We start from the raw sequence: 12,449 nt of genomic DNA, 5'->3' as shown, positions 1-12,449 counted from the left end.
CTGTGTCATGACAAATATATCCAGCAAACACTGGATCTCTTGTCAAATATGTAATTGCGTATGCATCACAGGTCTCCCTTAAGAGCAAGTGTGCAAACTAAACCCTCGGGGCTGCTGCGTAGCGATGCCGACACAGCCCATTCAAAGTGAATAAACTGTGTTGGCATTAGCGCAAGGCAGCCACTAGCGTGGCTTAGTAAACAGGAGGGTAAGCGTTTTAGTGTACATCTAATATAATAAAACGCACCGTGAACGTTCTAATGAGGACAACGTTCTGTGAAGCCCTGAAGCCATCTGACGTCACTGAAGCTGTAGGGTTCGTGGATTCGTGGTGTGAAGCCTTCAAGCCAGCCAGCCGTCTCTGCCCCGCCCTCGCGAAAAAAACAAACAAATCGGGAAGCGAAGCGTCAGGGAAGGAGGCGGCGCTCCCGACGTCTAGCCTTCCCTTCGCTGTGTTCCGCCTTCAAAATAAGGCGGAACACAGCGAAGGGAAAGCTAGACGTCGGGAGCGCCGCCTCCTTCCCTGACGCTTCGCTGCACGAACCGCCACGGAGGTAAAGTTAAAAAGAATAATAAAAAAAAAAGGGATGCATGGATGCGAGGCATGGATGCGAAGGGGGGGGAGGGGGGGAGAAGAGGGCGGGCCAGGCTGGGACATGGGAGAGAGAGTAGCATGGATGCGAGGGGGGGGGGGTCATGGAAGGGCGAGAGGGGACTTGCTGGAAAAGGATGAATGGAGGCGGCAGGGGACAGAGGAGCATGGATGGGTATGGATTAGGAGGACAGGGCACAGGGAGAGAGGGGAATTACTGGAAATGGATGAATGGAGGGGGCAGGGGACAGAGGAGCATGGATTGGGAGGGCAGGACTCAGGGAGAGAGGGAAATTGCTGGATAGGGAAAAATGGAGGGGCCAGGTGACAGATGAGCATGGATTGGAAGGGCAGGACTCAGGGAGAGGGGAATTGCTGGATAGGGATGAATGGAGGGGACAGATGGGCATGGATGGATATGGATTGCAGAGCAGGCCTCAGGCAGAGAGGGGAAATGCTGGATAGGGAAAAATGGAGGGGCCAGGTGACAGAGGAGCATGGATTGGAAGGGCAGGACTCAGGGAGAGGGGAATTGCTGCATAGGGATGAATGGAGGGGACAGATGGGCATGGATGGATATGGATTGCAGGGCAGGCCTCAGGCAGAGAGGGGAAATGCTGGATAGGGATGAATGGAGGGGGCAGGTGACAGACAAACATGGATGGCCATGGATTGGGAGGGCAGGGCTCAGGGACAGAGGGGAATTGCTGGAAAAGGATGAATGGAGGGGGCAGGGGACAGATGGCCATGGATTGGGAGGGCACGGCTCACACTCTCTCTCTCATATACAATGTCTTTCTGACTCTCACTCTCACACACTCTGTCTCACACTGTATCACATTCACTCTCTATGTGCCACACAGTCACTCACACACTCGCTTGGTCTCATACACTCACTCTCACAGAGAATCTGTGTCTCACACACACTCTCTCTCTCGCCCACACACACACACTCTCTCACAAACACACTCACACCCAGAGTCACTCTCTCTCTCACACACTCACACTTTCACTCTGACTCTCAAACAGTCACTCTCACATACACTCTCCCAAACATACACACTCCAAGGAAAACCTTGCTAGCGCCCGTTTCATTTGTGTCAGAAACGGGCCTTTTTTATTAGTTAGTATATAAGACAGACCAAAGGTCCATCGAGCCCAGCATCCTGTTTCCAACAGTGGCCAATCCAGGTCACAAATATAGTAACATAGTAACATAGTAGATGACGGCAGAAAAAGATCTGCACGGTCCATCCAGTCTGCCCAACAAGATAAACTCATATGTGCTACTTTTTGTGTATACCTTACCTTGATTTGTACCTGTCCTTTTCAGGGCACAGACGGTATAAGTCTGCCCAGCACTATCCCCGCCTCCCAACCACCAGCCCCGCCTCCCACCACCGGTTCTGGCACAGACCGTACAAGTCTGCTCAGCACTATCCCCGCCTTCCAACCACCAGCCCCGCCTCCCACCACCAGTCTGCCCAGCATTTTCCCCGCCTCCCAACCACCAGCCCTGCTTCCCACCACCGACTCTGGCACAGACCGTATAAGTCTGCCCAGCACTATCCCCGCCTCGCAACCACCATCCCTGCCTCCCACCACCGACTCTGGCACAGACCGTATAAGTCTGCCCAGCACTATCCCCGCCTCCAAACCACCAGCCCCGCCTCCCACCACCAATTCTGGCACAGACCGTACAAGTCTGCTCAGCACTATCCCCGCCTTCCAACCACCAGCCCCGCCTCCCACCACCAGCTCTGGCACAGACCGTATAAGTCTGCCCAGCACCATCTCCACCTCCCGCCACTGGCTCTGCCACCCAATCTCGGCTAAGCTCCTTAGGATCCATTCCTTCTGAACAGGATTCCTTTATGTTTATCCCACGCATGTTTGAATTCCGTTACTGTTTTTGTTTCCACCACCTCCCGCGGGAGGGCATTCCAAGCATCCACTACTCTCTCCGTGAAAAAATGCTTCCTGACATTTTTCTTGAGTCTGCCCCCCTTCAATCTCATTTCATGTCCTCTCGTTCTACCGCCTACCCATCTCCGGAAAAGGAGATGGGTAGGCGGATTAATACCTTTCAAATATTTGAACGTCTGTATCATATCACCCCTGTTTCTCCTTTCCTCCAGAGTATACATGTTCAGGTCAGCAAGTCTCTCCTCATACGTCTTGTAACGCAAATCCCATACCATTCTCGTATGGGATTCTTCAATTCTTTTTACATCCTTAATACCTGGCAAGATCCCCAAAAGTACAAAACATTCTATACTGCTTATCCCAGAAATAGTGGATTTTCCCCATGTCCATTTAGTAATGGTCTATGGACTTTTCCTTTAAGAAGCCGGCCAAACCTTTTTTAAACTACTTATTAACGATCTGACTAAGAAGGGCAACCTTCGAAAGCTAATCAAGAAATGTATTAAGTTATGTCCAATAAAAAAGGTATCATCTTATTTTCTTTTCCATGTTTTATTTTCTTTTATTTCTATTGATTACCTTTAAAAGTGCACTAACATGGCTACCACACCTAATATAAGACAAGCCACGGCATTCTGCAATGTCTGCAGACCATAAGCGCATTGGTCTTTTCTTACACACTAGCACCATCTGCTGCTCAAAACTATGCATAAATTTTTTTTTACAAAAGTCAATCCCAAAACATGCAAATATATATCAGATACCTAGAGAATTTCACAATCCTGTAAATCTTTATTTAAAAAGGGAACAAAGCAGAATTCAGTATAGGCTGTAACCACGGCCGAGCTTAATTTCATCGAGTTTAGCCGAGAACGGCTCACTTGAAAGCTCTATACATCATTAATTCTCCCAATTCTAATAAATTAAGGGATACAGAACTGGGAGTTCAGGGTGGATAGTGGGTGTGGATTTTGGTTTTGCAAGCAATTACAGAATAGGGGAATTCTGCGTGTAAATACATAGTAAATGATAGCAGATAAAGACCTGAACGGTCCATCCAGTCTGCCCAACAGGATAAACTCATTTTACATGGTATGTGTTGCTTTATATGTATACCAGAGTTTGATCTGTCCTTGCCTTTCTCAGGGCACAGACCGTAGAAGTCTGCCCAGAACTGTTCTTATACTAAAAGTTCTGAAGATTCTGGAATCCTAAAGAGTTACAAGATTCTGGAATCCCAATTAGTAGCAACATTCCATGTAGAACCCCAGAGAGTAACACAGTAACATAGTAAATGATGGCAGATAAAGACCTTACGATCCATCCAGTCTGCCCAACACGATAAACTCATTTTTCATGGTATGCGATACTTTATATGTATACCTGAGTTTGGTTTGTCCTTGCCATTCTCAGGGCACAGACCGAGAAGTCTGCCCAGCACTGTTCTTGTACTAAAAGTTCTGAAGATTCTGGAATCCTAAAGAGTTACAAGATTCCAGAATCCCAATTAGTAGCAACATTCCATGTAGAATCCCAAAGAGTAACACAGTAACATGACGGCCGATAAAGACCTGAACGGTCCATCCAGTCTGCCCAACAGGATAAACTCATTTTACATGGTATGTGATACTTTATATGTATACCCGAGTTTGATTTATCCTTGCCTTTCTCAGGGCACAGACCGTAGAGGAGGTGGGGGGAGCAGGAGACTATTGTGACAGAGGAGTAGGAGAAGGCAGAAACGAGAGGCAAGAAAATATACGGACCATGTCCTACCACTTCTTGTCAAATACCCAAAACAAGTTATTAGAGAGAAGACCTGTGACATGAGTGTATGGTAAGTGTCTTTGTCCCCCACATATTTGAAGCTGGAAGTAAATATTATCATTGAGAACTGGAACTGCATTCCAACAGTGTTTTTACTTCGGTGGAAGCTATCGTAAATTTAATGAAGAACTACAACAGTTCTGCCTCCAGTGGAGCACAAGAGATATTAGGTAGGACCAGGGGGAGGGACAGTCTTGCTTGGTCAGGGGGAAGGAGAGGAACAGAGGGGCTGGAGAATATTTTAAAAGTTACGCGAGTATCAGCCAATATTCATTGCCAGCATCCGCACTCAAAAGCGGTCCTAAATTCACCTGCTTGGTTGTGCGGGTGTCAGCACTACTACTACTACTACTATTTAGCATTTCTATAGCGCTACAAGGCGTACGCAGTGCTGCACAAACATAGAAAAAAGACAGTCCCTGCTCAAAGAGCTTACAATCTAATAGACAAAAAATAAATAAAGTAAGCAAATCAAATCAATTAATGTGAACGGGAAGGAAGAGAGGAGGGTAGGTGGAGGCAAGTGGTTGCAAGTGGTTATGAGTCAAAAGCAATGTTAAAGAGGTGGGCTTTCAGTCTAGATTTAAAGGTGGCCAAGGATGGGGCAAGACGTAGGGGCTCAGGAAGTTTATTCCAGGCGTAGGGTGCAGCGAGACAGAAGGCGCGAAGTCTGGAGTTGGCAGTAGTGGAGAAGGGAACAGATAAGAAAGATTTATCCATGGAGCGGAGTGCACGGGAAGGGGTGTAGGGAAGGACGAGTGTGGAGAGATACTGGGGAGCAGCAGAGTGAGTACATTTATAGGTTAGTAGAAGAAGCACCTGCATAACTGCTGATTCCTCCTACCGGCCCTGACCTGCCCACTTTTTTTATTGGTCAGTCAGAGCCGATATTCAGTGGCGCTGCCTGGTTAATTGCCGTTGAATATCAGCGGTTGGGCGGCCATGACTTTGCACCATGTTTTTGTTGGTGCAAACGGTTGTGCCTGAATTTAAGTGCAAATTGGGTGGCGGACATGGCCCATCGTTGAATTTCTGGACATAATGCTAGCAGTGGCATAGCTACAGGGGGGGCTGGATGGAGTCCCCAACCTCCGCCAGCTGAAGTGTTTTGTCCCGTGCTGGTCTCGCTGCATTGTCTATTCTGCTCTTCTCAGTCACGCCATGCACACTCGTTTTAGTGAAACTCAGCATGCGCGACACTTCACGCATGTGCTCAGTTTCATTAAAACAAGCGTGCACGGTGCGACTGAGAACAGGACAGGCAATGCGAGACCAGCGCGGGACAAACGCCTCAGCTGCCAGAGGTTGGGAACCAGCAGAGCTGATGCATCGGGGGGTGGGGGGGGGGGAGTTGTGGAGGTGATGCGCTGGAGGGTAGAGGTGATGTGCTGGAGGATGATGTGCCGGGGAGGGGCGCAGAGTGGTGATCCACTCTGGTTGGCAACTGACAACATAGGAACCCCACTGCTACAAGCATGCTGAGTCCTAAAAGATCCCAGGGTTGGTCTGTTCTTTGTCCCGGTTCACACCCTCATCTCTCCTGTCATCACATGCATAGGTACCAACATTTCAAAAGGTCAAACCAAATACAAATGACCCCTCCCTGAATTTTGCTCAATATTGGGGATGCTCAGTACCCATGGGCACCTCCAGAGCTGGCTCCTATGATCAGACATTGTAAACTGACCAGAGATATTTTTGGTTACATGTTGATTGAAATATGTAACTTCAATATCTTTTCTTCTGCAGGAGAAACCTGTGACTGCTGATGGAACAGCAAAAGCACAGTTATGTATATATACAAACTGTATTGCTTTAAAATGGGCTCCATGCAATATTTCTAGGTGACAATACTTTATTGATTAATTTATGCCTTAGCAATTATTCAGTGTGCCATGGTGCCTAAAAAAGCGAACAGAATGTTAGAGATTATTTAGAGAGAGATGGAGCACTTAGAATATCATTATGCCTCTGTACAGGTCCCTGGTGCAACCACATCTGGATTATTTTGTATCGTTCTGGTCACCCCATCTCAAAAAGGACGATAGTACAAGTAAAAAAAAAGGTTCAGAGAAGGGCAATCAAAATCATAATGGGCATGGAACACCTCCCTTTTGAAGAGAGGTTAAACAACTTCAATCTCTTTAACTTGGAGAAAAGACAATTGAGAGGGGAATATCATAAAACAGACTGGAATACAGTTTTAAACAAAAGACTTATTTCACCCCACAGGATGGACAAAACAACAAGCTGGACGACTACATAGAAAGCTTCAGACATAGGGTAAAATCACAACTTTCCAACAAACAAAAGAGAATTCTGTACAATCTTACTCCACCAGAAAGAGCGGCCATAAGAACTCTACAAACTAACCCACGCATTATCATCAAACCCGCAGACAAAGGAGGCTCAGTGGTGATTATGGACACAAAAAAATACATTGAAGAAGGGCACAGACAGTTCTCAGACAATGCATACTACAGGAAACTAACCGAGGATCCCACACAGGATTATACAAAGCAGCTGAAAGACCTGATCAGAACATTTCCTAAACAAGTACAGCCACATCTGAAGAAACTCATGCCAAACCAGCCATCTGTGGGCACATTCTACATGCTACCCAAAATCCACAAACCTGGAAACCCTGGCAGACCAATCATATCGGGTATTGGCACACTCACAGAGGAAATATCTGGACATAGAGGGAATTCTGAAACCTCTCGTGCACTAAACAAACAGCTTCATACAAGACACCACAGACTTTCTGAATAAATTGAAAAATATCAAGCAATTACTACCAAGTACCCTTCTGAACACGATGGTTGTAGAATCACTATACAGCAACATTCCCCATGCGGATGGCATAGCTGCATGTGAGAAACTCCTAAAAACAACCACACTGGACCATCAGTACTCACCAGAAACTATTATAAAATTAATCAAATTCATTTTAACTCACAACTACTTCCGCTTTAACAATGATATCTATCTACAAATAATGGGCACTGCGATGGGCGCCAGGATAGCACCCCAATATGCCAACCTCTTTATGGCTGAGCTGGAAGAGACATTTCTGAATACATACCAGACCAAACCCCTAAAATACTACCGGTACATTGAAGACATTTTTATGATTTGGACTGGGAAACATCGGTGATCAAGCATCCGGTCACTGGTAAGGATTACGTATTGAGGAATGTAACAAATTGTGAATCCATGAGGGTTGTCTATGGCATTACATGCCCATGCTCCAAATGATACATTGGACAGACTAAACGAAGGATCAAAGACTGAATAGCAGAACACCTAAGTAACCTCCGCACCCATTAGAAGGAAGCACCATTAGTATCGCATTGGACAGAGATGAATCGTAGAGAAGTGGATCTCTTATTTGTTGTGCTATACCAGATACCTTTAAATGCCACGGGTGACATCATGTCCATGCTACTTAGTAAAGAACAATGTCTAATCTACCAATGGTAGACGGTGATCCCACGTGGTTTGAATAGAGAAATTGATTGGTGGGTGTAGGACTTTCCCCCGCTTATATAATGAGTGAAGTGGTTGACAGAAATGGTTTATCCGCATGCACCGGCGTTCGGTCGGTGGTAAGCTGAGGCTGTGCAGTTCCCGCCACAAGTTTGCCTAAAAATTGAGATATATGTTTGTCTTTTTTAATAATGAATGTCAAGGATAGTGAATAAATCAGGGTTGAGAGATTAGAGACTATTTAAGCTGCTCGAGAGGATTACAACATATATATGTATATATATATCTTTCTGCTTCAGATTCAGCAGATCGTTCCCCTGAAGACGCCTTTGAGCGAAACATGCCCGCATGTAGGGAAGGGGAATTGAAAAGTGCTAATGAAACAGGAAATTGTAATTAGCAAACTTAAATAACGGTATACAGAGAGAGAGGTTGGAGTGCTATGATGCTATATTCGGCAATCTAATACAGTCTATACTGTGTAATAGTCCTGTAGGACAGGCCCTTTCACTGAGCACTACTGCATCTTTAAAAAAGAAAAAAATGTAACACAGTAGTATCACTTGAAAATTGTAGGTTAACGAACGAGTGTCTGGTTTTCATGAGTTATAATTAACAAATATAAGAAAAACCGGATGAGAGTATATACCCCAGAGATCGTCACAGTTAAAATTTAATGGCAAGAAGTGTAGAGTGATGCACCAAAAGAGAGATACCGAATAGGAGGGGACAGATTAGTAAGCTCGACTCAGGAGAAAGACCTTAGGGTGTTGGTGTCTGAGGATCTAAAGGTGAAGAAACAATGCGACAAGGCGATGGCCGTGGCCAGAAGGATGCTAGGCTGCATAGAGAGGGGCATAACCAGCAGAGAAAGGAGGTGTTGATGCCCCTCTACAAGTCGTTGGTGAGGTCCCACTTGGAGTATTTTGTTCAGTTTTGGAGGCCATATCTTGCTAAAGATGTAAAAAGACTAGAAGCAGGGCAAAGAAAAGCTACAAAAATGGTATGGGATTTCCGTTGCAAACCGTACGAGGAGAGACTTGCTGACCTGAACATGTATACCTTGGAGGAAAGGAGAAACAGGGGTGACATGATACAGACGTTCAAATATTTGAAAGGTATTAATCCGCAAATGAACCTTTTCCGGAGATGGGAAGGCGGTAGAGCTAGAGGACATGAATTGAGGCTGAAAGGGGGGGCAGACTCAGGACTAATGTCAGGAAGTATTTTTTCACGTAGAGGGTGCCCTCCCGCGGGAGGTGGTGGAGATGAAAACGGTAATGGAATTCAAGCATGCGTGGGATGAACACAAAGGAATCCTGTTTAGAAGGAATGGTTCCATGGAATCTTAGTGACTGGGTGGTGACACTGGTAATTGGGAAACAAAACGGGAGCTGGGCAGACTTCTACGGTCTACACCCTGATCGTGACTGAATAGATAGGGATGGGCTGGAGTGTAAATTTTAAGGGACTTCGACATTAGCTTCAGATCTTAGTATAAGAACAGTACTGGACAGACTTCTACGGTCTGTGCCCTGAGAAAGGCAAAGACAAATCAAACTCGGGTATACATATAAAGTATCACATACCATGTAAAATGAGTTTATCTTGTTGGGCAGACTGGATGGACCGTTCAGGTCTTTATCGGCCGTCATTTAGTATGTTACTGTGTTACTCTTTGGGGTTCTACATGGAATGTTGCTACTAATTGGGATTCTGGAATCTTGTAACTCTTTAGGATTCTAGAATCTTCAAAACTTTTAGTATAAGAACAGTTCTGGGCAGACTTTTACGGTCTGTGCCCTGAGAAAGGCAAGGACAAATCAAACCGTTCAGGTCTTTATCTGCCATCATTTACTAGGTTACTATATGTTACATGTGAAGCATTTTTTCATTTTTTGTCTTGGATGAAAATTAGATTTACTATTTCCCATGAACAGTCACCATTGATGGCCATATTATTAAAAGCCATCCATCAACGACAATGCATCTTTTATCTTTTATAGTTTATAGTCCTGGCTTTGAACTGGAGAGTGTTAATTGGCTTACTATATTTCACCAAAGCATTAACTACATTAATTTATAGTATGAACTGATAATATTACATGTAGCTCAAAGCTTAAATTAATTGTGATTGCTGCAATAAACCTTCTTAATAAATGTTAATAGCATATTTCCATTTTGGTTCAATGCTTTTGATAAATTGAATAATAATAGTTGGAAGATGCGATCCCTACATTGAACAAAGAGCAGCAGAATGTGACTTGGCCAAATTGAATTAACGCTTAGTGAATACAGATGGATTTCTGCTATAAACAGCTAATATGGTTTCATTATGTAGCATCCCTTGAAAAGAAAAAGCCACGTGCTCCATGCACTCAAATTCATTGTGACCTCTAGAGGTCAAATATTGGGAGATATTTATCTTTCCCTCAAATGTTAACATTTTAAAACCACAGTGGCCCTTTTACTAAGCTGCATCAGCGTCTACGCATGCCCAATGCACGCCAAAATGGAGTTACTGCATGGCTACCGCGTGGCTCTTGTGGTAATTTCATTTTTGGTGCATGTCCGATACACGTGTCTGAAAAATATTTCTTATTTTTGGACATGCGGAACGGAGGCGCGCCAAGTGGCATTTGGCCCACGTAGGTCATTACCGCCCAGTTACCGCGTGAGATTCTGTTACTACTATTTGAGATTCTACATGGAATGTTGCTATTCCACTAGCAACATTCCATGTAGAAGCCTGCCCTTGCAGATCAGCAATGCGGCCGCGCAGGCTTCTGTTTCTGTGAGTCTGACATCCTGCACGTGCAGGACATCAGACTCACAGAAACAGAAGCCTGCATGGCCGCACTGCTGATCTGCAAAGGCAGGCTTCTACATGGAATGTTGCTAGTGGAGGAGTAGCCTAGTGGTTAGTGCAGTGGACTTTGATCCTGGGGAACTGAGTTCAATTCCCACTATAGCTCCTTGTGACTCTGGGTAAGTCACTTAACCCTCCATTGCTCCTGCTACAAAATAAGTACCTGAATATATGTAAACCACTCTGAATGTAGTTGCCAAAACCTCAGAAAGGTGGTATATCAAGTCCCATTTCCCTTTCCCTTATAAAACAGGCTTAACATACACGTGCTTCAAGTACTTTAAATAGACACCCTCATAAAGGGGTCCTATTACCAAGCTGGGGTGGGGGGGAATGGCCCTGCGCTTGCAGCGGGGACCGTTTTTCCCACCTGCCAAGGCTCTTTTTACCGCAGTGGGTAAAAAGCCCCCAGACACACATAAGTGCTGGGACAGACTGAAGGTCCTCCATCACGCCTTGCATCCGGTTTCCAGCAGTGGCCAATCCAGGTCACAAGTACCTGGCAAGATCCTAAAACAGTAGAATACATTTTGTGCTGCTTATCTATTTGGGTTTCTGCCAAGTACTTGTGACCTGGATTCGCCATTGTTGGAAACAATAGGATACTGGGCTAGATGGACCATTGGTCTGACACAGTATCTATTTCCAGTATGGCTATTCTTATGTTCTCCTAGTGTGATACTTTTAAATGATTAACCTTCATGCATTCCATATAACTTGTTTTCTGGGCATCAATTTTTAACTTGTGCCATCGGCCTTCCTCACTCCTATGTTGGTGCTTTTCCAATATAAGCTGATCTGTAAATCATGGAACATTTCTCATTCCACCCTCCAACCCCCCCCCCCCCCCCAACCTCTTCTGTCCTATATCTTTTCCTCCACAAAATTCAATGTATCAATCAATCAGCGTTTCTTCCCATTGACTAACCTTATCAATATGTGATTGAACTTTAGGCTCCCCCTGACCCATCCTCAGTATTCTGTCACTCCCTCTCAGGCAGGTAGAGGAAGGTCCGGCTATGGATCAACCACCCTTCTAGACAGAGGAAGGTCCATCAGTGGAGAAGTGATCCCCACAGAAGAAAGGAGGTCTCACGGCTCAGATGCAGCAGAGCCAAAGCCCCAGGAAGTTGGAGTCAGCCACAGCTAGCTGGAACCCACACCAGACCAGTAGAGACAGGCCAGACCAGGCACCCCACATCCTTCAACAACCACTGCTTCAGTTGCACTCCTGCATAAAAAGAGACAGGCATATGAAGGAACAGTTGAGTTTACATTCTGCAAGACACCGCTCCAGTGGAGAAGCTAGCTTGGTTGCAACAATAGATGAAAACGAGGACAAGAGAGTATCTCAACAATACAACAAAATAATCTCTCTTACTAAACTCCTATGAAGTACAAGATCTTGATGATGAGAACGGGAAAAAGCCTCTGTACCCAACCTCCAGCCAATATTATAAATCACGGGATAATGAGGAAAACACCTGGGTCCACTTTCTTCATCGGCAAACCCTTAGCTGACTTTTCCTGCACGTTTGTCTTCACTAGCGGTGTAGAATTTCAAGCTAAGTGTTTGCTCTATTATTTTTTCTTTGGATCCAGCATTCCTAAGAAGTTTTTAGCAAGTCGAGATTTGAGCTAAGGGGTTTTTTTTATGCCGATGAAGAAAGTGGACTGTAGGAGTATATTCAGGAGGACAACTCCTAATATATATCCAGAGGAACTTATATCACGCGTCTTTTAGAT

This window comes from Microcaecilia unicolor, chromosome 9 (genome assembly GCF_901765095.1).
Source record: "Microcaecilia unicolor chromosome 9, aMicUni1.1, whole genome shotgun sequence".
Lineage (NCBI taxonomy): Eukaryota > Metazoa > Chordata > Amphibia > Gymnophiona > Siphonopidae > Microcaecilia > Microcaecilia unicolor.
Note: the sequence above shows the minus strand (reverse complement) of the source record.